Below are 26086 nucleotides of genomic sequence, written 5' to 3'. Positions count from 1 at the left end.
GAACATTATGCCTGTATTATATGAACAGGCTGTAAGAAGTTATGATTATCGGTTTTGAGATGCAAAAAAAGCTGTGATAGGTGGGTGATTTAGAAGCAGAAAATAAGTTTTCTTCCTAATGGAGAGCAGAGGAGTTAGTTTTGATCACTGTAAGGTTGCTCATTCAAATGTCATGTGTTTGGTGCTGCCTGCTCGACAGGATTTCAAGGTATGGTGCAAAGATTTTAATCTTTAAAAAACTGAAGTTATTTCTACATTTTTCTAGATTTTTTCTTTGTACCCAACCAGCCCATCAAAGCCATTGCATAGAAGAACATTTCCATGGACAAACAGCTGTATAAATCCAACATAAATTGCCCTATCCTTGCACACCTGGTCTACAAAGACTTTAATGCCAAGAACAAAGGTATAAGGAGAGGTAGGTGTAAACACTGAGTGCAAAGTGCTACAAGGTGCAGGCAGCCTGGGTAACACAGGCCTATTTTCAATGTCTTGCCTTTCCTATTTTTTCCCTACCTTTTCTGTTTTCCTTACTTTTCATAAGCATCTCTACAAGTACCCAACCAACCTTGGCAGCTTTCCTGGGTACATCCTGTGTGTAACCCCAGTGGCATAAACTGCTGCCCTGCAGGAACCCTCCCAACAATTCTCTTTAACTATCTCATTTTGGAATATCCAGGAAGAAAGAAAACTGATGCACATGCACCTCAAACAACAACCACATCTCTGTCCTGTGAGGGGTGTGAGGGGCACTGAACAAGCTAATGTTTGCAGTTGAACAAATCTGGTTGTTTTTTTTGTGTGGTTTTTTGTTTGTTTTTTTTTTGGGGGGGGAGGGGGTTGCTATGTTTTCACATATGCTTAGAAGCACCCAGGACTTACCTGCACCACTCATGTAGTCTCCTTTAGATGAAATCCAGTTTACAGGGCTATCCAGAGTAATGTTACAGCATGGAGATACTAACAACACACCTTACATTTTAAACCCACTTTTACACACACTGAGCTTCAGCTTTCTCTCCAGCACCAAAAAAATCACCCCTGCCCTGTTTTCTGGGAGCCCTGAGTGACCCATCTGACTGAAAAAAAAAATCTCCAGTTACACAGAGACTTTCCTAATCCACCTACACCCCAGTCAGTGAGATCCCATTTAATGGCATTTTTTGGTAATTTCTTTGTTTACGAATGTGTTTTTAAAAAGGGAATTGGTTGGAAATACTGCATAAAACACTGGATGAAGCACTGTGTTGAGTTGTTTGGTGGCACATGGAGGCAACCCTCCTTATTTTCCTTCCTTAGGGATGCTTGGGTGGTGGAAGGCATCAGCTACCCCAGTGCATCATGTTCTTATCTGTGAGTCTGCAGAAGTGGAGTCTCATATAGCATGGTACAAAGCAAGTCCTGAAGCAGGTCCAGAAGCAGGAAGGTGGCCAGGTAAAAGCATGATACACAAGCAAAAGTGTTGATAAGCTCCACGGAGGAAAAGGATCTGGGGCTCAGCTGAGCATGAGACAGCAGCATGCCTATGTGGCTAAGAAGGCCAATTACACCCTAGCTTGTATCAGAAATAATGTAGACAATAAAGCTGGTGTAGTGTCTGGAGCATAAGTCTTATGAGGATTGACTGAAGGAATCGTTTGGTATGGAGAAGGCTTAGAGAAGACCTGTGTCTCCTGGCTCTGCCAGAAATGAGGTTGAAGTGAAGGGTTGGCCTCTATTCCCAGGTAACAGAGATAGGATGAGAGGGAGTAGCCTCAAATTGAGCCAAGGAAGGTTCAGACTGGATATGAGGAATTATCTGAGAAGTAGTGGTAGGGCACTGGAATAGGATGCCCAGAGAAGTGGTGGAGTCACTATCCTTGTAGCAGTTTAAAGAAAGGGTAGATGGAGCACTTAGGGACATGGTTAATTGGGTAATGGTGGTAGTTGGAAAGTTGGACTAGATGACCTTAGAGGTCTTTTTCAACTTTAATGATTCCATGATTCAATGAGGTTTACCAACTGAGCAACAGTGGCAGTGAGGTTGTGGTGGTGATACACAGTGCCACCCACATGATGTGATGTTGCCAGTAAGGTCTTGAAGGCATCTCTGATTCTTGTTTGATGGCATGGTGGTGGTAGAAAAGGGCGGTGGGCTGGTGGGGAGATGGGCAAATTAGGTATGATAGAGTTGGAGGTGAAAGTTGGGGTGCAGACATCCCACCTGAGGCCTACTGGGAAGCAAGGACACAAGAAAGATGATGATGAGCCAAGAGGAAAACTCTCCAGAGGTTTGTGTCCATCCCTGTGCATGGGCATGTGGCAGTGGCTCATCCCAAGGGCACTTCACCATCACAGAAGCACAAAGAAAGGCATGACTATGGTCTGAGTGATGATGGGGTAGTACGAGGAGGTTGTAATGGTTGACCCTATACTTTATGTCCCCAAACAACGCAGCAGCAGAGAAGCCATGCTACATTCCCATGGCTGAGACAGACCCTAATGGTCTCAGCAGCATTTAAAGAATTGTTAGATTTTCATTTTAAAGTAACCTCTTTAAAACAACATATTTATCCCCGAGGACTTTGCAGAGGGGAAAAATACTAAGAATTAAAGAAAAAACAAAAAACAAGTAAACTAATAACGGTGGCTGGAACTTCATCCCTTGGGTACCATGTCATATACATGCTGAGGGATGCTGAGGGAGAAGCTGTCAGCATCCCTGTGTTGTACTTTGTGAGCTCACAGGGAGGATCCCCGTACTGTAACCAGGGTGACAGGGTCCCCTCTGTGTGCTCAAAAAGGAACCCCTCCCCATCTTCCCTGATCATCAAGAGCTTCAGTGTCTGGGGAGCTTCGAGGCTGAGTGGAAGTAAGGATAGTGGGGGCCCATCAGGGGCCCAGCAGACAGCATATGGGGCACTCCAGAGGCCAGGGCAGAGTGACCCTAGCTACCAGAATGAGAAGAATCACATGTTTTCCAGAGTGCCACTGGACATGAAAAAAAGGTAATGTGAAACAATTTTATTATGTGGGCCAGTGTAATTGTAATTACAATTAGCCACACACTTAATGCTCCCCACTATGTTGCCTTAGTTGGGTATATATACGTCTGTGTTACCTACTACTAATGGAAAAATAGATGAAAGCCACTGACTGTCTTTCCACTGCCATGCTCTGCTGGGAAAAACAAAGTCAATCCCCACAGCATCACAAGAAGCAGATCAGCCATAACACCGAGGTCAGCTTTGTCTGCAGTCCATTACCTCTCCACCTGGCCTCACTGTAGAAAATCTCCCAGTAAATTCACTAAGATGTAGCCAGGATGTGTTGTGAAGTAGGGTATGGGATATGGGATGTGAGATATTGGATGCAGCTGATGTGATGTGCTGCAAACCACAGCCACATACTAGGTTTCTCAGCCAAATCTTTCTCACAATCACAAATGGGCTCCAGAGGGGTAAAAATCCTCATTTTTAGATTAAGTCCCCTTTCTCCTCATGTAGAAGCATTAAAAGAGGCATTGTGACTCACAGTGGTATCTTGTCTGAGGTGGGAGAGACAAAAAGATGTGTGATGAGGAATTAATGTTTGCTTTGTTCTCCAGTCAACACAGATTATATATACAACATTGCAGAAAGTATAGTGAAAAAGATATTTCTGGGAAATCTTACAAAATACTATAGCATAAATTTATAATAAAAACCAAAACAAACAAACAACGTCAGAACATTGAACATTATTTGACAGGGAAAAGTAAAAAAGAGGTCATCCATGCCTCACAAACTGTTACAGAAGTCCTGCTGCAATTTCTTTTCCATCTATTACTGTCTACACTGTTCAGCTTTACAGTAAAATCAAATCAAAACTTCTTGACCCTATGAAAAAAAAAAAAAAAAAAAAAAAGGAGTAGATGTGAGGAAAAAAAGGTTTTCCTCTCTTTTCTGGAAGTTGCATGAGCTTCCAGCTGTATAGTGTGGTGCAGTGATAGGTGTTAACCTGCTGGCATCCTGGCAGCCCTAGCTGACAGCATCTGTAGACAACATTGACCATAATCATTCCATGAAAGGGAAGACAAGCATAGAAATCTCAGCTTGGTCTCAACCCTCAATTCCTCATCTCCAACACACACATTGAAGATGACATGTTCTGCATACCTATGCCACATCACTGCTTATTTCTGCCCTGCTCATTAGCAAACCTAGAGCATGGCTTAACCCAAAGCACTGTCAGTGTCCTCTCTCCTGCAGATTCTGGCTTGCTTTGGATGTGGCCAAGCTGATTTTTTATTTTTTTTACGGTGTGGACAATTCTCCCCATGGGGCTAGACAAGCAACACTATGTTCATTTAATTTTGGCCATAGCTCAGATCTCTGGCCTGTTTTATCTCTCTAAAATCTTGAAACCCCATAAATCTTTTCTCTAAAAGTCTCAAAACTGTATTTTTCAGTCTTTCCAAGACTGCTTATACTGTCTGCTTCATTTATTCTCCTGTAAAAGTGAATGACCTAAATATTGAAAACAGTTGAGCAACCATTCTCATACACCACAACTACATTTTTTCATTTGATGTCTGGTCTGGCAGGCACCTACTTCAGCATTTTGGGCTGGTCTTAACTCTTTTGCCTTGGCAGAGGTGAATGTAAGGCTACAAAGCTGAGTGCAGGATAGGTACAGTGTACATATGACCACATCAAATAGGTGATACAAGGGATGATAGGAAAGATCATCATACAGATTATGTGGGAGATGAAAGGGGAGACTTAAACATACTGGAAAGAGTCCAGCAGAGAGCCACTAGGATGATCAAAGGGATGGAGCACCTCTCCTGTGATGAGAGCCTGAGAGAGCCAGGACTGTTCAGGTGGGAGAGGTGAAGATAAGGGGCTATCTTATCAATGTGTATAAATACCTGAAGGGAATATGCAAAGAAGAAGGATCTAGTTTTTTTTCAGTGGTGTCCAGAGCCAGGACAAGAGGCAATGGGCACAAACAGGAGCACAGGATGTTCTCTTTGAACACCAAGAAGCACTTCTGTGCTGTGTGGGTGATGGAGCACTGGTACAGGCTGCCCAGAGAGCCTGTGGAATCTCCTCCTTGGGGATTTTCAAAAGCTGCCTGGATGTAGGCCTGGATACTTTGCTTTGGGTGGCCCTCCTTGAACAGTGACAGACCAGATGACCTCCAGAAATCCCTTCCAAACTCAGCCATTCTGAGATTTTGTGATATATAGTTCAGCCTATATCAGGCTCAGGATAGGCTGTCTGTGCCCAGTGGAGTCTATGTCATAGCTCTGCACAGGTCACAGGCCATTACTTCAAGCCTGATGTTACAGTATTTGTTTAGTGCAAATGCAAAATGCATGTCTCTTCAGCATAGGGAGTCACAGGATGCTTCATTAAAATGAAGAATATTCTGTAATAGCCACGTTATAATGGTCACAGAATTGTCACTTGGGAGACTCAATTGCCAATTTGAGACTGTCTTTATTTGTGTTAGGATTTATGGAGCCTGTTTGCTTTCACTCTTTGGCACTTCCTTGACAGTACAGAAAGAATATCCTGCTGTGCAAGGAGACACTGTTTACATAGGTGCTGACACACAGTGAATCCTTTTTTAATCTTGGTACCTATGAATCATTAAAAGCTTTGGTGTTGAGACTGCAACAACTGGGAAATGCAGAACTGGGATTGCAATCAAAAATCTTTTTATTTCCCAAATGGCACCACGTATCAAGTGTTAAATACTCACTGTAGCATCAGTGATTTTGTTTTTTGGTTGTTTACAATAGAAAGAAACTTTCTCCTGGGAAATCAGTACCCCATAACCTCTTCCTGTGATGCTCCAGGCCTGTATTTGCACTGATGATTTCAGTCCAGCAGGAATGATGGGTGTGTGCTGGATAACTTCAAATGTTCCCAAAGGCAGGTAGTAAGGAAGAAAGCATCTTATTCTGCTTATCTGTGTGAAGTTCTTGATAGGTGTCATCAGACTAAAGAAAGAATTTCAGAACAGGTATAGGAAGGAGAAAAGTGTTCAATACAGACAGATTTGCATTTAGAATATTATCACTTGCTTCAGTTAAAGTAATGATTCTTTCAAGCTCAAAAATAATTGACTTCCATCCTTTGCTCTGTTGTGCTTTTACAGAAAGAAAACTTTTCCTGCAGCATTTTATCCTCTTGTTTAAATAAAGTTCCCATATAATAAACACTTCTGTGAGCACACGGATAACAATGTGACTAAGATTCTTGCAAGCCTGTCCAAGAGCTGCTCTCAGCCTCAAAATATATTCTCACAAGCTCTGAGTGTTTATTGACTTAGAGGAGAAGGATTTGGTCCTGAAATGACTCTAGAATGGATGTTTTCTATCCTTGTGGCTAAGTATTGTAGTACTTTTGATAGGCTCCTTGGTGTTAGAAATCTCCTACAGTGTGCATATTCCACAGCCTGGCACTTTTGGAAAACAACATATTTATTCAGAAAACACTGGCTTTCAGACTCTTGTCAAGTACTTTGGCCTTTCTTCCTTTGCTTCTTTCAAAGCTGAAGATACTTTAAAGCCATTTAACAACCAACCAGCACAGCAGAAATGGCAGTCAAAGGAGTTCTGACCTTTGGGAATGTAAAGGCATCTTCTGGATAAATAAACCTCAAATAAGAGACAACACAAGTAAAGGCTGTAGAAGCAGCTGAAATACAGTACATCAGAGAAATGCACAAAGGAGAGGCAGAGGAGTGGGGGAGAGGTGAAAATTGCCAATAGCCTTCTTTATTCATAACAGATCTAACACGATCTTCCCACAGACTGAGGAATGAGATAAGCTGGCACCAATGACAATTCTCTCTATAAAGCAGAAATCCAATGATTTCACATAACACCAACTAAATCATGCTTGTGAAGTGATGCAACAGACTAGTTTTCTCTTTATTTTTTTCTCTCCCCAGCCTCTCTCTTGTACACATATACATGTGCTGACAGTGCAGTCCGTACACAGTGAGAGGTCAGACCCAGTTGTTTCTGGACACATGTGCATCTCTCAGCTCAGGATCTGCCCTTTGCAGCTGCCAAGAATTTCTCAGGGCTGACTGTAAGCAGTGCAGACCCAAGAAAATCCAGAAATGCCTGGGAGCTCTCTAATCCTTTGCATGGAGGAGCAAGGAGGCCCTGCCAAGTTCCTACCCAGACGCAGCCATGTGCCACTTTCTGTGGCAGTCACACAATTCTTGAAGGGGCAGAATGGGGCTGTATCCTGTAAGGCAGCCCCTGTGCAGCTGCAGTTGTCATGAGGCTGACTGGCGGGTGCTCCCATGAGGGTGCTACGACAACAGATGGAAGAGGGGGATGTGTATTTCTTACATATTCTCCAGTCTTTTTAAATATTTGCTTTTTTCCATTTCTGAGCACTAATACATTCAGATTTTAACTCATCAGGCATGAATTACTACAAGATAAGAACTCCTCCAGGAACAGAGCAGGGTTTTGTAGACAGGTATTAAATCCTTTCTTTCACACTAAGCTGATACGTCCTGAGTGAACCTATCTGCAAGCAATGACTCCTGTACATTGTAGCCACCAACACATGTCTTTCCTGAAAAACTGCTAAGCACTCCTTCCCCCACTAGCAGAAAACCACCTTAATCAGCCACATCACCTAACTAAAAGTTTCTAGATACTGAAGCAAAATTTTCTCCATTAAAAGATTTTTTCCGAACTGGGTTGGCTGCTGGGTTATATCTCGGCTCTCACCAGATCCACAAAACCATACTCTCAGACTTCCTCCTGCAATTATTTCATTGCTATTTTTGATGGAGGTCTCTTCCCTTTACATTTTCACTTTTCTCTTTCAGTAGATAATAAATGCACTTACCTGTAAGGGAGGTCACTCTTTAAGGTTCACCATTACATTTGATTTAAAATTAGAGTAACATTTCTGGTCCCTACAAAGAAGGAGCTAAAAGCTGTATGTTTATTAAGTAACAGCTGTTGAGGGCTTTGATTTAACTGGGAAGTATTGGTGATGGTTGGACTGAATGATCTTATAGGTCTTTTCCAACCTTGATAATTTTATGATAATTCTATTATAATGTATAATAGTGATATTACATTAGCACATCACATAAACATTTGCTACAAGTAACAGTTTTTTAGCTCCATTTAGCATATTTTTTCATACGGTAAGACTTTTTTTCTCTCATGAAGAAACATTTCAGATAGCAGAATGGTGGATTTATACAGAAACAACTGTAGAGTAGACAAGTACCTGCTTCTTCTTCCATATTATTTTTTGTTGTAGCAACAAGAGTAATTACTATGTTATAATGTCAGCGTACTACATTTTATTGTTAGTGTAAGTAGCAATTTGATTATCGTGCCATATAATTTGAGAATGCTAATAGAAGATAGAGAACAGAATTTGGAAAATGTAACTCCTGGCAAAATTAACGTTAATTGTGGCTAATATTATTTTACAGATTAGTGTTATTTTTATATTATTATATTATTAGTATAATATAATATATTATATATATATTATTTTATATTATTATATTATTAGTATTATTTTTATATTTATTAGTATTATTTTTACAGAGTTAGGGTTACTACTTCCTTTATGTTTGTATCTATAATACAAGGTCATGTACGGCACTTTGAAATTGTGAAAAACAACAGAGACATTATTTATGTTTGTAGGAAAGCCACTTTCTTATCAGTACACCTCTGTGAAAAACTACATGCATAACAGCTTGGAATTGCTCTAGAGAAAATGAAAATATGACCCAGCACATCAACTTATCTATGCCATTATCCATACCAGAAACTCACATGTGGCACCTCATTGTTTCTAGCATCCAAATTGCACAACTTTCAGAAGGTGGTGAGCAGCCAGATATCACTGAGCAACGACCCAGAAGCTTTATGATGCATCCTCTGGTCTCTCTCTGGCCCATTTCCTTAATCATGAGGCTGATTACTGGGGCAATTTTTAACAGTTCCTGTTACATTTCACTCTGCTTTCCTTGGAAACCATAATGAATCTTTGCTTTTAGCTCTCCTCAAATCTCTCAATCAGCAACTCTTCTCCCAGGCAGCCGTGGGCACAGAGAGGACCTTACAAGCACTGTTGTGTTAAAGGCACTGGAGTGTGAAGCAAAATAATTAAATGGGGATGACACAGATTTCAGAGAGGCTTTCTGATCTATCTGTGACAATTAGACAGCCTCTAAGTGCTGCACAGCCACTTAGAAGCAGGGAGAGTCAGACGTAGCCTTAGAGTTTTGCTCTGCTGAAGACACTTTCCTCCCAAGCACCATTTTTTTTGCTACTTCCAGAGTATGAAGAGGGTGGGAGCTGACAGAAGGCTCCTATTAAATGCCTACTGGACAAGAGGAGAGAAGGCACTGATGCAGGAGACCCCAGACCCCCAGATTTCCTCTCTTGGCCTCTTCCTTGCAACTTCATCACTCCCACAGTGATTTGTCACAGCCCTGGATCAAAATGTCCCTGTGGCACCTGAGGCTGCTGTCATAGCTCTGACCCTGTTGGTTGGGACAAGCAGACAATTAACCTGCAGATAATTCTGCAAGGCTTTTACTTTGTCCCCTTGCCCTCAAAAATTAGGAAACTCTTGTAAGTAGCTAATGAAAGGAATGAAGGAAAAAAGGGCTACTAATAGGACCAATTAACAAGTGGGGCTGAAAAAGAATGTCATGTGCTATAAATCAAATGAAATACAGCTTTTAAGTAGAGGCCATTAATTACATGGTTGAATTGAACTGTGTATATTGCTCACCTGTAGGGTAAGAACGATTGCACATCAGAGTCTTAATGAACACAGGAAAATACAAACTAAATTTGACTTCAGGAATAGAAATATTTACTTGGTGATATTCCTGATAAAAAGAACCAGGTGTCAGTGTTCAAAAAACAACAAGGGATCTACCATGTCCATTAGGTAGAATGTAATCTCTTTAAGCCTAAACAGGTGGGAATGTTTTCCACCAGTCAAGGATGGAACGTTGCCTTGGCACAGTTCTTGGAGAGGTTAATGTTAATGCACTCCCTTACTGTTGGCCCATGACCGTGGGATTTACTGGTTTTCCTTCTTTCTCCCTCCCTTTTGAGCCTGTCTAAGAAATTCAGACAGAGTGGATGGCAACTTGGTTGAGTGATTAATACTACTTTCTGTATGCTCCCTGATAAATGCGCTTTTGTTGATTTGAGGATATCGATGAGATAAATGTTGGCTTTGCTTTACCCAGCCTGCTCAAGCTGTGGCATGTGCACCTCATCAGTTTTTCCTGTGCTGTGCAGGTATACATTTTCCCAAAGTGCTCCAGTTTAATTCCCCACCTCAGTTCAGCTACTGAGAGCTGATGGCACGCAAGGTGCATGCAAGTACGAATACATCTCCAGGCAGGCAGAATTTCCCACAGCAGTATCAAGCTGTATTTTTATCCTTAATACTCATAAGGGGAATAACATGGCTAACAAATTTGTCTCAGTTCACAAGTTTCAATAGAGATAGGAAATGCCACTGACTGGTTATATATACAAGTCAAATATTCCAAAGATCTACAAAGAATGGAGAATTTTCTGGAGGAAATCCTAGTATATAAAAGCAAAATATGCTTCTCTCAGTAAAAAGGTATAGTAAAGATCTATACTGAAGAAGCACAGTTAGAAGATGCACAGAATCTGGCTTGAAAGTTTTATTAATTAAACTTTGCCAAGACAGCGTGTTTTGTCCTGTGGCTGAAGACATCATGGCACTGAGTATGGAAAATGAGGATCTCGGTAGAATTTTTTGACTACATGGCTTTTATACAATTATCTGTGTGTGGATGATATTTCTTTCCTGTTAAGACTTTTTGAAGAAGTAGTCATAAGAAGTTCTCGTGTTGGCATAATAAAACATACCTCTATTTCTTTCATTGGATGTTTTCAAGAAAGCCAAATTTATTCAAAGCTTCCTAAGCCTAGGGGTTCTTATTAATGTCCACTTCTGGTCAACAGCTGGGGAGAAGACATTGCAGATTTTGTTCTGTCCTGCCTACACTTTGAAGATGGATAATTTTTAACTCTGCAGTAACTGTTGCCAAAAATAAAATAAAATAAAATAAAATAAAATAAAATAAAAATCTATTGGTGTATTGTACCTCCAAATGATGTGGATATAAAATATGTCCTTTAACTCCTTTTGTTTTCAGGAGGCCTTGTCTGGAAAAAAATATTCTCCCTATTTTCTGCTTTCTCTCTTCCTGATCTCTTTAGGAGGAGGAGAAAATCCCAAATAAAAACAAAGCAAAATTTGACCCATAGGCACTGTGAATTTTCTGGGGAGATGCCATTGAATTTGATCAAGAGATGAGTACAAGGAATCTAAAAAGGATATTCATTCAGTCCTACAAAGATAAATTCCTTGCCTTGGTAATTCTGCAGACAAAAGTAGAATTATTCCTGATTTACACTGGTTCCATTCAACCTTTGCCCATGACTGAATGATTGCAGAGCCATCCAGTGGGCCATAATGGAACATTTCTTAAAGATAAATCATAACAAAATATATGGAAACTTAGTAGAATCGCACATTTTCTTTGTTGTTTCTCATCTTCAGTTGTCAAAATTATTTCTAAGTACCCCATCCTATGCCTTGGTGCATTACTCCTCTTCCTTAGACTCTCTGAAACTTGATCATTTGTAGGGACAGAAAATATTTGAGCTAAAAGACCACAAATTCTAATAATGTAGGAAAAAACAAAATAATGCAGTTTCTGAAATCTTGTCTTTTGTTTGAATCGTTTGCTTCTTTATGCCTGTCCAAACTGCACTAATGCTATACTCATTAAACCGAAGTTAAACTACTGTCAGTTCCTGATGGATAATCTTCAAACATTGGCATAGAGGTAGAAGAGGTATCTAGTGTATTTGGCAGGAATTAAGCTGTTAATATTTTATCAGCTCAAGTTAATGATATATACACCATTAGTGCTTCTGCCTATGTTCTCATAATATTTTTAATTTATCACCCTGGAAATGTCTGGTTTGGTACTGTGATGGTAACTGTGATGTTAATTCAAGTACCAAGTAACTTAACAAAATCCTCTTCCAATATATGTTCAAGTTGTACAGTTAAGCTAATGGAGTAAGGCAGGGAGAGACCCAGTAAGGACAAGCAGGAGTTGGTCAAAATGTTTCCTCTTTTCTGTCTGTTTTGTGGTCCCTTCCTTTAAAGGAGTGGAGAACCTGAGGATAAATAAACTACAGCTGAATCTGAGCTGTTCCTTCCTGGAGCTCTCCAGATGAGGCTGTAGATATCTTCTTGAGAAGGTATCCACACCACTGTGAAATTTCAGCAGTTGCAGATCAGATTCAGAAAAGCCTCTGTGTGCGGTAGCTGTGAATGAAGATAATTTCTGCCAGATCTGTCACTACCTTCTTTACTGTAAATACAAAACTTTACTGCAAATACCACACTTATCATTGGCAAAATGGCTACAAAATGCACTCATATTCCTATAGATGTTCCAATAAAGGCAGTAGCAAACAGATGGCAAGAGGAAAATGTAACCATAGGCAAATCTTTTTTATGGTATTTGTTTTTATTTTTGTTTTTTATTACAAGGTTAATCATTTTGTATATCTTGTGTTTTACCTGGGCATGAGGCATAAAAATACCCACAAATGTAGATATCTGTTGAATCAGTTTGGGGGAGTATAAATGGAACATCTGAACAAATTTTACTCAAATATTTTCCTTCCCAACAGGACTGATGAATATTCAAACCTTAATTTGTATACTGAATCTAAATGCAGATCAGAATGAATGACCAGTTTAATCCTGTGTTTATTTGCAGAGCTATTTATTTAGACATCAGAAGCTTTGTATCCTAAATAAACTATATCACTATAATCTTAAGATCCCTTGTTAAAACAGTAGGAGTCCTGTGACTTATTTACTTTGCCTAATCACAAACACAGCACCCACTTTCCCCAAATTTATGTTTCTTACATGATGTGGTTTTAATAGCTAAACTTACTTTATATTAAAACCCTGACATATAGGAAGAATAACAAGCATATTTAAAATGAATATTTGCTGATACATCATCCTTCAGCCAGCCCAGACACAGAAAAACCTAGCAGGTATAGCAAGTGATATAAGCCCTTCTCTGAAACCTTTGCAATGGTGAAGTTTTTATCCATTCAGATGTTTTAGGAACCTCTCTGAATCCCAGGGGAAGCAAAAGCCATCATTTGATTGACTTCAGTGAGATTTGGATTAAGAGCTGGCAGGGGGACTGCTAGCCATAAGCAAATACTGGAAATGTACGTGGGATTTCTTCTTGGCCTTGAGTCACAAACATCTTCATATGGTCATTAGCAATTTTGTAGGCTCTCAGGCTGGCTGAGTGCCTGGCAGTAGGCAAGTTGAGGACAGAGAAACTGAAGTATACACATCTTCCATGCAGATTTCTTAGGTTCATGTTATCTGTTACGAACTTGTGCTTTATTTAGTGGAGAAGCAGGCATGAAAAGCAGAGCTTATGATATGTTACCATTACTTTATAAAACATGGTGGCTAATGAATTCCTGGGAGGTAACATGACAGCCTCTTAATCTTCTGCTGGCCGCATCATAATTAGTGCATGCTCCTCTGAGGTGCTGAGCAAGCCCAGATCCCATTGACCCACACGGAAATTAAGAGCATTAAGCACCCAGTGGAATAGTGCTGCTCCACCATGCACATGTCAGGACGGTTCTGTCCCCATGAGTGCCTTACACACAGCAGGGCCACTTCCAGGGCAAAACACCAAATGGCAACAAAAAGCATCATAATAATTGATAACCAAATAGGCCAGTACTTCTTTTAACCCAAACCATTCTTAGATTTTATGATTCTCCTGTGAGGAGTGCATATTTGCACCATCAGATTAACCTAGGAAGGCCCGCAGGCTGTTGGCACAGTGGTAAGTAAACAGGAGCGAATGAGATCAACATCGCAGACACCTCCTCACTTGGGATAGGGCTCCAGCACTGGGTCTGTGGCTTTGTCCCTGCTGAGCCCACCAAGCAACATTAGCCCTTAAAATCTGCCAGCCAAGAGCAAGGAGGCATAGAGCAGCTGCAGGATGCTGCTCACCAGCTTGTTAGCAGAACAGAATGCATCTGTGTGCGTGTGTTCCTCCTGGGTCTGCAGACAGTGGAGCAATTGTCTCATGCCTAATTGTGTGGTACACATGGCTAACTAGCAATGCCCTGTTTAAAGAAACAGGCAATCCCCCTTTCCAGAAGCTGTTGTAACACTGAGGCCAAATATCCAGAGGGAGAAAATTCTTCTTTCTTTCCCTTGCCTTTTCATTTTAAACTAATCAGAAACATTGCAGATTCAGCCATCTATAAAAACACACCTCCAAAAGGAATTTGATTTGTTTTTGTGAAATTACTGCATGGTTTTTTTTATGCATGGCAGGCATGGTTGGAATCCAAGTATGAAAATTGTGTTTTACTCTACAGACCCCTGGGTAATGAACTAAATGGCAATAGAAACATTATCTACCATCGGAAAATGACAGAATATAAAGGTCTTTTCAGAAAACGCACATAAATAAACTGTAGAAGAGCAAATAAGCTTTTTTTCCTGCTCATATCTCTATTGTTTAGTGGTAGTTGTGTCATTTTTTTTTTTTTTTATCAAGGAGTGAAATACCTGCATTAGAAGTTAAATTCCAGTGAGTCTCATCTATGTAGCATCCACAGCCTCTGCTCCTTTGATTGTCCAGCTTCAGTATCTCAGGGCTACAGCACAAAAATCACAGTATGAAAAAGGGAAAAATGTCATCCTGGGACTCATCCTTGCATGGAGTCAGGACAATAAAAAGACTTTCTAGACAATGAAATCAATACATAGCTAAGCTCTCTGAATCTGTTGTTTGTCTATTTGTCATTTTCCCCAGATCTTTCATAAAAGTTTGGTCTGTTTTTTTTTTCTTTCTTTCTTTCTTTCTTAAATTCAGAAGTTATTTTTAAGACGCTTAAACTTTAGACCCCCAAGGGAACCTTACTGTCTTCCGATGAATGACCACTGCTTCAGGAAACAAATTTCCAGCTTAAAACCTTCAAGCAGGTTCAAAATATCTAACAGCGTTACTGTTAGTGATAAGCCTGGCTGAGTGTATATAAGCATGTATCCAAATTTTTGTAAGCCTGCAACATTTATTTGTGTTTTCGAGGGTAGCTTTTCCACTAGGTAATTGAATTTCAAAAAATACAGCCAGGAGCAGAGCAGGCTTATCTCTGATCTGCTGCTGCTGGCTCAGAGCACTATCCTGAAAGGCCACTGACCCCATAACCTCTGGTTCCTGGGCACTGGCATGAAGTAGCAGACAGCATTGCTTTCATAATGCTGCTTTCATAGTGTGCCATTTGGAGAGGCAGGGCCTGACCTAGGTAGGGGATGAGGCAGGCAGAAAGGGTTCCTTCAGGGCAAGGTTCTCCCACACTTTTTTACTGCTGATCCCATAAAATTTCAGAGCTCGCCCACAGGTGCCATGATCTCTTCATTGCTCATCCTGCCCTTGCTCATTCCCCAGGCTCCTCCATCGTAGACAGGCACCATGCAAGCTCTGTGCTGGGATGTCTTCCAAGTATGTATTGCTCCTTGCAGAAGGGAGCCTCCAGCCATGAAGTGCAAACACAAACTTAAAAAAGATCCTTGCAGTAATTAAGCTGTGAGTAGCAATGTGCAGCTGTTTTCCTTGTGTACACCTACCAAGGGAAAACTGTTACCCTCCCTTGTATGCAGGTCAGCCACAAGCAGTAGCAACAGCACTATTTCAATAGTCTGTATGTGTGTGTTTCTTCCTCACTTTATATATTGGCTATGGTAGGCCAAGACAGTGCTAATCCTCAAAGTGCCTGTTTGCTCTTTATTTATATCCTTCAGTAGGAAAGCAAAACTTTAGCACTAAGGTTGTGCAATAAGTGATTTGATGCAGAATAAACTGTTTTCAGATAGGCAGATTTTTCTGTCACACTTGAATATGGGAGCTGTGAAGAGGGAAATAAGCAAATCAAACTGTACTTTTCTACTAATAAGTGAGTTAGCTCTAGGAACTGAAGAAATAAAGAGCAGGTAAGGAATGAGTGAGAATGAGAGCTGAGACGGCACCGTGCAATATTAGACTTGAGAATCATTATGTAAATAAGAGAATTGTCAGCTGAATCCTCCACTTTTCTTCTCATTCCCATAATCTCTGCTCTCAGACTGTTACCAAGGAGAAGAGAGTGAGCTAGGATTTACCGTTATGACTCCTTGCCCTTTCCTATCCACCTATTTTGCAGGCAGCTCTGAAATAAAGCTTATGTTAAATGTAATACAGTGGTGCAAGTTATAAAGATCAAGAACACATGGATAAAGCTACCTTCACCAACAAGAAATGTGAATTCTTAGCTCTTACCTTAGTGGCAGTTTATAAATTCTTTCTTGATAAAAGCAACAGTGCGTTTTACTTTTATGTGTATGCAGAGAACTCTTAAAGGAGTATTAAGAATATGTCAGATGACTAACACTTATTAACCAGGAAGCTCAAAGAGATGTTTGTGTTTGTTTTGGGGATTATTAATTAATTAATTTTAATCCTTTGCTTGCAGAAAATGCAAGGAAATCATCAGGGCATACAGAAATGTACAGCAGAAATGTATCAAAATAGTCCTAATCAATCAAGTTTTTAGTACTTTCCTTCAAATACACATTTTAATTGTGTGAAACGCAGAATGTCAGTATCCAATCTGGTGCATACTTTTTCGATACCCTCCATACTATAAGACATAAGAGAGATAACTGTAATTGTATAAAGGCTTCTGATCTACACAGCTGTTGCAAACATTCAGAGAAACTGGATAAATTAGTCAACACTGCTAATGGCAGCAGTCCAATGAACAGCTGCTAACTGAGGGGAGGAACTGTCCTGCTCTACTCTCTGGTGTTGTGACTTCATCTTAAGCACTGAGTGGCAGTTTGAACACCATAATATAAGAAGGTCATGAAGCAATCAGAGTGCATGCAAAGGAGGGACATGAAGATGAAGAAAGATCTGGAGGACGAGATGTATGAGATGTGGGTTTGTTCAGTGCAGAGCAGAGCAGACTGAGGGAAGGCCTCATGGCAACTGCAGCTCTACACAGGTAGCATAAGTGGCAGTGCTGAGCTCTGTAACATAACCCCAAGTGAAAAGCATGGAGCTGTGTCAGGGGAGGGTCAGGTGGGAGTTAAGACAGGTTCTGCACCAGCAGGTGGTGGGCATGGAACAGGCTGCTCATGGCTGCTGGAGTCCAAGGAACATTTGGACAATGCACCTCAGGTCACACCCTGTCAATGCAAAATGCACCTGGGGTGCCAAAAGTTCCTCTAGTGTGAAATGTTATCTTTCCTGTCCCTTGGCAGAGGTAATAGCAAAGGAAAAAGATAATGAAAGTCTTACCTGAATGTGTTAAGCCTTGACTTGCATTCTTTGCAGAAGGATAAACGAGGATGGGTGGGAAGGACCCCATGGCGCTTCCTCCTGGCAGGACAGAAAATGGCGGAAGCATGTGCCTGTGCTTGAGACCCTCACCCTGACTGGAGGAGCTGTGAAGGAAGTTGTCCAAAACATACCTTAATGTAAAACTGAATGCTTCTTGCGTGTGCTCGTGAAATGATTGGTTTCATTACATATACAAAAAGCTCCCTAGTGTTAGCTGTTTATTTTTCTTTTCAATTTTAAACAGTGAACTCAAGCTTTTGCATGATTGCTGTGATGTCTTCTGCCAGATACACGGATCAGACACAGGTCTGACTTTTAGAGATGTCTTGGTCTTACATTTTATTATTAGCATTGGTCTTTCCTTTTAATTTCTACTCAAATCCAAATGATTGCAGATGTTAAAAAAGGTTGTTTAAAAATATGTGTTTGACAGTAGCTGAAAGGACCCTTTCAATATTGCTCCTGATTGTAGACACAGCATTTTTAGTTTTTGCTCTCTGTTTTCAGTTTTCTATGTAAGAGATCAGAGAACTTGGCACTATTTAAAAGTAGTTTTTTTATATATTTCTATTTTCCAAGGCAATAGCCATGCTTCAGTAAGTTCTGTTTCGTATGATTTACCAATTACAACAAAACGCTGCATGATATCTAATCCAAAACTAGGGAATATTTTTCAAAGAAATATTTAACTTCACAGAGATTCAAATGCTTTCAATTACCAAAGAAGTGAAGTCAGAAAGCTGTAACAGTATTTAATGGAAACTGAAGAACAGTAGTCTGTTACTTTTATTTTTTTTAATCCCTGGATTTATGCCTGGATGTTGTTTCCTGTGAAGCATCCTTATCTGCTCTCTAATTTGAAGGACTGGCTCCAAACAGAAGAGGCGGTGCAGTACAGGGACTTCCACACAAACAGCACTAGGAATTTGTGGTAGCATCTCAGTATCCCTGATATATACGCATGTGTGTGTTTAAAACCGTGGGAGAGAAAAAGAAAGGAGAAGCAATTCCTTTCAGAAAAAAATAAAAATTGGCTCTTTCTTGGGAAAGTCTTCTCATAAAAATATTAATTTTGTCAAGAGGCCAACATTCTGTCAAAACAGTTTGGATCAAACAACTTTGATTAGCCCTGGTGCTAATGAAAATCCAATTCTGTAATTTGTACAACGCAGTCTGTAGTCCTTGCTTGAGTATGCAATGCTGAGGGGGCATGGTTTCGTTTTCTCAGTTCCTAACATGAATTCAGTAAAACTATTGACATGTGAAGGTTGCTACTTATAAATGTTTGCAGATTGAGGCTTTAAGTTCAAAATTGATCAGTTTTGATCTGGAAATCATTTAGAACCAATGAAGCACTATTTTTACGACTGTTTTCTAGAACTGAACAAGTCTCAACATATTGAACATTTTTTATTTTTTTTTTTTTTTTTTAATGTTCTATGGCCATACAAAAGTGATTACTTGGAGTGCGATGAGTTGAGAGTGATTTCTCAAAAAATGTGAGTGAGCTGGAATCGGAGCAATTGGAAATGGAGGTCTTGACAGTTCAGCTGCACTCTTGTAGGCAGATTCACTGGGACTGTACTTCCTAAGATCTGAGAAGACTGTCGCCTGGGTAGCACCTACAGACTCCCAAGCTGATGTTTGCCAAAATCTCTTTCTTTCTCAGTTTGTTATGAGTGAAATGGAGAAGCCAAGAGGAACACAAGAACAAAAGACCATCCTGGCTGCACATCATTACAGGAGCAGACTAGAGCAAGAAGCAGCTTGATCTACTTTGACAGAAGCTGCTGGTTTTATCACTGTCTTTCCTTGAGCTGTTTTCTCTCAAGTATTTCCAGGGAGCTCTGTCACTACAACTCCAGTTCCATTGACCCCTGTGGTGCCTAAAAAATAACAGCAGCTAATCCATTTTAGTTATCTCCAATCAGCTGGAATAAGATGGTCACTTGTGAATACTATAACAACTTACAGCAAGTTTGCTGCTTGTTAGCTTTTCCTATTAAGCCCTATTATATTGCTTTTCATTAGGAAGTTATCTTCTCATCTGAGAAGCAACAAAGCACGTCATTTTCTTCATTAATAATATTGGCCAAGATGTACTACATTTAAAATCATTTTACTGAATTCATCTCATATTTTATATGTACAATTCCAAAGCTGGCAGCTGACCTGGCTATTAGGCTTTGCTAATATTTGTGCTGTGCTGAGGGAGGAGGAATTAAGGGCAAAGAGAAGAGAAACACAGGGGGATCTATTTTCTTCAATTTGTCACTAAAGCTTGACAAAGTAATTTTCAGATAAGAACAGAAATGGAAAGAAAGAGCCTCAATTTGTGTATCTGTGTTAGGAAGGCTTCACATCTATCTGATCTATGGGCTATGAGCTTGTGTGAGCCATTACTCACTGCAGGGAGGGCATGGGAGAGCACGGTATTCAAAATCCGTGGATCCAGAAGTATTTTACTCCACTCTTACAGCACAGTATGAGTTAGGCCATTAAGGAATCTTCCTAGTGACTCTGAGGATCTGTAGAAAAGCCTATGTGTTATTAAATCATTGCTTATATTAGAAAGAGTATATTTTTTTTCCCCATCACGAAATCCAGAGTATAGCAGAAGTAAGATCTCTTGTTTGCAAACAAGAAATTCTAGTGTGGGATGTCTTGGTGGGTCTGCATCATGTTTAAGCAGCTGTTTGATGTTTTAGCTTGTAGTCATCAGACACGTGCTGAGCAAGCTCTAACACTGAACGTATCATTGTTATTTGATTACCTTCATAGTTAATTTGTTTGACAATTTGGAAATCATTAAGATACAGTAGCTGTTTAATCAACTGCTCAGATGCAATGCCTCTGATGAATGTGGAGATTAATTATACATTATTGTTTTTTTATAACACAGGTCATAAAATGAGTTCTTGTGACCTCATTACCATGCTACATTCAATCTAATTAACCAGTACAAAGGCTGTTTCAAAAAACTATTGTAACCTTGAATGATAGATTCTCTATATATGTACATCTGACATTTCCTAGATTGTTCCTACTGTAGGAGATTGATGGAGGCAGATTAAGAGTACCTATTAAAAAACAAAAATGTACAGTTGCACAATTCACATTGTGAGTCATGAGCACATTTATCTGGAAAAGTACAATATTGCCCCTGGTTTTTCTTTTAGAAATATAGATTTTTCTTTATGTATATTCAGATATTTCTAGGTATTTTCCCTCTCTTCTCTGGAATACTGAAGTGAATGGAATGGTACAATCGCCATTATAGGGAAAAAAAAAAAAAAGAAAAAAAAAAAGTTACAGCAGAAACTTCTCTTTTACAATATTTAGTTATAAAAATAATGCAATATTATTTCTCCTTTCTGATAAACTGAAGCACAGAACAGTGATGTCAACCTCCAGAAGCTGTATTTGGTGGATCTCATTTGAATTCTCTTAATTAAATAAATAAATTGAATTCTCTTTTCTTTATGGTGTGCTTTGCCTGTATCTCCCTCTTTCTTATTCTGTCTTCTGTGTCAAACTTACTACTTGCACAGAAATATAATTGCTGAGAGCAGGAGACAAAAGGCCTGTGAAGTCTGTTTGAGGAAACATTTTTAACTGTCAGAGAGGATTGTTCATCTTGTGGACTTTCTCTGGAGGGCCATGGGTCTTGTGTTTGCTTACACTGTGTAACTATATACACTTTTCTGTTCTTAAAAATCAACGACGGCATTACAGCATAGCAATAGCATTATAGAAACGAAACATTCTGGACAGTACATCGGAGCAGTTCAGTAATATTAAATGTGCTGAAACTTGAGTTCACATCTTTGTATATTGTGGTCACATACAAACATATGTGTTACTCAAAACTAGTGAGTTTCCCAAAACTCTAAGTATAGCCTTCTTAGCAAGATTTGAACTCATGAGAATTCATCTGTATAAAAACATATTTATACAGGTTAAACTGTGCAGAACCCCAAGTGGATAACTTCATTTGGAATCCTTTTTTTCCCCTTTAATTTTGGGGGAAAAAAAAGAAAAAAAAGAGAGAGAGAGAGAGAGAGAAAAGAAGAATAAAAGTCATTCTTAGTAAAAGTAATAAGTATTAAATTAGCATTGCTATACCACAAGTCTGCACATCTAACTAAACAGCATGTTTAAAATGTATATCTGTAATTGATTTTGATGAGTTTTCCTGAGCCTAGGAAAATTCTGCATTTTCTGCGTATTGTTTCTGGAGGCAAACAGGTCTGACCTTGGCACGTGAACAGGGAAAAGCCCACAGCTCCTGAGGGTTGAGCTCTTAATACCTGCATGAAGCTCAGAGATTAGTAACACCATACTGCTTACACAGTTCACTGGCCTTTGCCCAACAAACCCACTCTAGCTTCAGGAGACAGTCTTAGCACTCAGAGTCTGCGGTGTTGCTCTATACAGAGCCAATACATTCTTGGAAGCAAATAAACTGTTTGCCAAAAACTGCAGTTTATTTTCACCCCCAAACTATTCACAGACTTAAGCAGAATGCAGTCAACATTTGTGTCTGGAAATACTTTAGTCCAAGAAAAGCTTAGGCCGTGATGCAACAAAGAACACAAAAGCAAGACTAGACTTTTACCCAATGACCCAGTGGGTCATGGTGAAACAAAACCACTGGAGAGCAAGGCAAAACTTTGGCCTGTGTATATAGCAAACAAATACTATATAAATATTTTTTTCATAAGTATTATCTTAACTGTGAATTATGAGAATCCTGGTACAGAATCCTCTTAATTCTCTCTCTTTGGGCCCAGAGCACAAAAACACTGACTGAGGGAGGACCCAGAAGGAGCATAGCTCCAAATGTGAATGGTCGGAAAGGAAAGATTGCTCACAGTCCTCTGACAGACTGTGATGGAAACCTTTGATGCTTCCAGACAAATGCAAGTCTAGAATGGTAGAAATCCTATTGTTTAGGTTTTAGGCATATTAATAATTATTTGTAGAGGAGCCTGAAATATCCTTCATTTCTGTTTTGCCTTCAGACTTATAGACGGTGTAGGAACACTCATGCTTGCTCTTGCTTGCCTCAGGTGACCAAGAGATCTAAAAAGCTGGAGCATATCTTTGTTAACAGGTATCTATTGACATCAACAGAGCATGCAGGCAAATAGTCTGTCTCTTGGCATGATATGACTCCTATTTTTATTCCAATTGCAACTGATCTTAAGGAAAGGAAGGAAAAATCTGCAACACATTGACTCTTCTCCCTCCCTTTCTCCAAAGATGTATTTCAACAGTCTGCAGTGTTTAGTTTATATATATTCAAGAAGTCACAGGAGAATTTGGATAAGTAGGTAGTCTGGTCTTGTTGCAGCAACAGCATGCACCTAACAGAGAAGCAGTGGTAAAGCAGCACTATTGAAAAGCAGTTATTCAGAGGAGTTACTTAAAAAATGCAGGCAGCACCCAGTAGGGTAATAACATCATGGCTTGATCTGACTTCAGAAAGAGAGCCTGTGATGGCTGTGATCACACAAAAACACACTGGGACCAACATGATTGCAAGCAGGAGTTTCTTCCTTATTTTACTTATTCTTCTTGGCTTTCCTTGAGGGACTATTTTTTATCATTTTGAAAAGTCAAATTCTTAACAAATTGCTTGAAAAAGAAAGTGAAAAACAGAACAGAGTGGAAAATCTGGATGACTGGAGGACGGTTATTTCATTCCACTTCCTTATCTATCTGCATTTAGCCACTGCATATTAACATATTAATACATGGAAGTGCATATTAATAGTGCTCAGCTTATCTGCCCAGAGCAAAAAGCGAATGAATGCATCATATAAAGAAGCAATAGTAGGTGCAGAATTCAAACCGGTGTGCATCAAAAGGAAAAACACAGCCTATTCTTAAATCTATTCGTTTGGTCATATGAGTGAAAAGAGAATTTCTCTCTTCTAGTTTTATGTACAACAAACCATGTAGGTATCGTGGAAATAGCTTTTGTCAATTGCATTAAGAAGGTAAGCAAAAAACTTTACAAAACTATAAATTAGTTTGCATTCACATGGCTGTAATTTTCTTTTTTTTTTTTCTTTTTTTAATTATTATTTTTTATTAGGAATTTGTGCTTTACTCTGCTTTAAATTATTTTTGTTAGAAGACCCTGTTTCCCTGGTAAATAAAAATGACCCACCCTTGAAATATTTGCTAGTTCATCCTTGTCTTTAATGGTTTGCATGAAAAATAAATAAATAAATAATGAAGGTGATAATCTCACATGAAAATAAGCTCCCTAAGTCTTTATCTCAAAGGTGAAAGGAACACTTCACTGTGGATCAATATACTGATCACAGGAGTGGTGGTAATTATAGTCTGTCATTTGGGAGATAAACATCCTCAGCTCCCACAAAACCAGCAAAAGCATTTGACATCGTCCATCAGGAGGCCTTAAAACAGAGAAAAGCAAACAAAAAACAGGACAAACAGAAAAAAATCCAGCTTTTGCTTCAGAGTGAGTCACTTGATTTCTCCTCTTTCTATCTAGGTATCTTTGCCAGAGCTAAAGTACAACATCCTGGACATCTCCTTCTCTGAAGGTAATCAATTCAGAGACCATTTTAAAAATAACTTTTTATTTTTAGGAAGACTGTGAAAAGCTGCATCTTTCTTTAAAGACTGAGGCTTTAATCTTTAGGAGGCTTTTAGACATGGACAAAAATCTAAGTGACATTTTCATTTTAGTCCTTTATGTTTAAAAACACAAGATAGCTTGCACTGGAAAAAGGCCCTGGAGGTCCACAGGGACTGCAATATTGATATTATCGAACATTCTGTGTTTCCAAGTTGTTTTTTTATTATGACTTAGAGTATTTTGAGTTACTTGGGTTTATTGTTGTTAAATGTTTTGGATTTAAGAAAGTGAAATTGGACTTATTTCAGCTAACTTCATCACAAAAGAAATTCCTCTACAAGGTAGATTTTTCTGCTACATTGAGAAGCCATGTACAGGCCTGTAACACTTCACCACAGCAACCTGCTGTCTTTTGATCTTCCATGGTTTACTTTACTGACTCTTTGAAGCAGGGGCTCTAATATCAAGTTTGTGCTGAGAAGAAGCCATGATCACTTTTAGAGCTACAAAAATAAATCTAATTCAGCACTCTTAACAGCTTGTAACCCTAAATATTTAGCTGAGGCTGGCTACCCTTTCTCCCATAGGAAAAACATATTTGTTAAATGAAAACTATTGTAGAGGACTTGTCATGCTTTTTGACTAGAAGAAGAAGAAGGGAGTGTAGCAGTAATGATATTTTCAAACATTTTCAGAAACTTAGTTGTTTTTGAATTGAAGATACAGTATCTAAATGTGTGCAAACTTATTTTCCTTTCCTTTCCTTTCCTTTCCTTTCCTTTCCTTTCCTTTCCTTTCCTTTCCTTTCCTTTCCTTTCCTTTCCTTTCCTTTNTTTCCTTTCCTTTCCTTTCCTTTCCTTTCCTTTCCTTTCCTTTCCTTTCCTTTCCTTTCCTTTCCTTTCCTTTCCTTTCCTTTCCTTTCCTTTCCTTTTTTCTTTTGCCCACAGAATTAGCAGGAGACAAATCAGAAATATCTGAGAGGTTTCATTTTGTATGAGCTCCTAGAAATATCAGACTTTAATCTCAACCCTTGTAAAACTTATTATGTAGGAAATAGAACTTCATGTTCTAGGGGTAGGGGGCTGTGTTTCTACTGCATCTGATAAGACATAAACACCCTGAGGACGGATCATACAGAAGGATCATGAAGTTTTCATGAACACCATAAAATACAGATCTTAGCCTCTAGCTGAACAAGAACAGAAGCCTCCCATGGTATATTCACAACCCTGAAAAACAAGAAGCATCAACCTGGATTTGACAGGGAAGTCTTAAATTGCAAGTAAAGGCAATGTAATAAATAAATAAATAAATAAATCTTGTCTGAAATTTTAGATCCAAATTTTGTTTTAAAGAAGAAAATATTTGGCCTAAGGAACTATTGGGAATGAAAAATAAAGTATTGAAGGAAATGTGCAACTGTATGAAGAAGTGTTGTGTGTGGCTGAGTGGTAGCACACACGTAATTCCCAGGAGTCTACTCCACACCTAAGCACATAATAAACACCAGCCTCCTGTTTCACCCTCACTTCCCTACTTTTTCCTCCCCAGAGGAGGTACATCCTCCTCATCTATCCTAAGTATCTGTGCTTCAGTAGGCAAAACTGATTAACTGCCACACCATGTGCTAATGGATCACAAGTAAATGGTCATTTGAGGTGGTCTAGGAAGATTTGTCTAATTTCTCATCAGACAAGAGATCAGTGTGAAGGAAGGATCTCTGAGATGCAAGCTTCACAAAGAAAAATCCAGTCTGAAAAGAAGTGTAGTAAAGCACTGAGCCCAGAATCACCTGGACAACTGATATAAGGAAACACAGATCAAAGCATAGTTCCATTGGATTTGACTGATAGTTGGACTAGATTTTCTTGAAGGTCTTTTCCTTCCTAGATGACTCTAGGGTCCTATGGCCTGTGACACCAACTGCTCAATGCTCTCTGCAGATAAGATGATGGTTAAGTGAAT

At 39.4% G+C, this 26086-nt stretch overlaps 2 long non-coding RNA genes across 2 annotated transcripts; one reads left to right on the top strand and one right to left on the bottom strand.

The window, feature by feature from the left end:
• Positions 1 to 2783: 2783 nt before the first annotated feature.
• LOC107313526 lies at positions 2784 to 25405 on the top strand. Its single transcript, XR_001555031.2, has 3 exons — positions 2784 to 2987; positions 24035 to 24086; positions 25069 to 25405. It is a non-coding gene; the product is annotated as an uncharacterized LOC107313526 (long non-coding RNA).
• LOC116653410 lies at positions 14662 to 17666 on the bottom strand. The gene is made up of 2 exons (XR_004307182.1): positions 17464 to 17666; positions 14662 to 14779 (listed from the first exon to the last, which is right to left on the bottom strand). It is a non-coding gene; the product is annotated as an uncharacterized LOC116653410 (long non-coding RNA).
• Positions 25406 to 26086: the final 681 nt, after the last annotated feature.

Source organism: Coturnix japonica, chromosome 4, assembly GCF_001577835.2.
Source record: "Coturnix japonica isolate 7356 chromosome 4, Coturnix japonica 2.1, whole genome shotgun sequence".
NCBI lineage: Eukaryota > Metazoa > Chordata > Aves > Galliformes > Phasianidae > Coturnix > Coturnix japonica.
The sequence above is the reverse complement of the archived record's forward strand: the minus strand, read 5'-3'. Positions and strand labels throughout refer to the sequence as shown.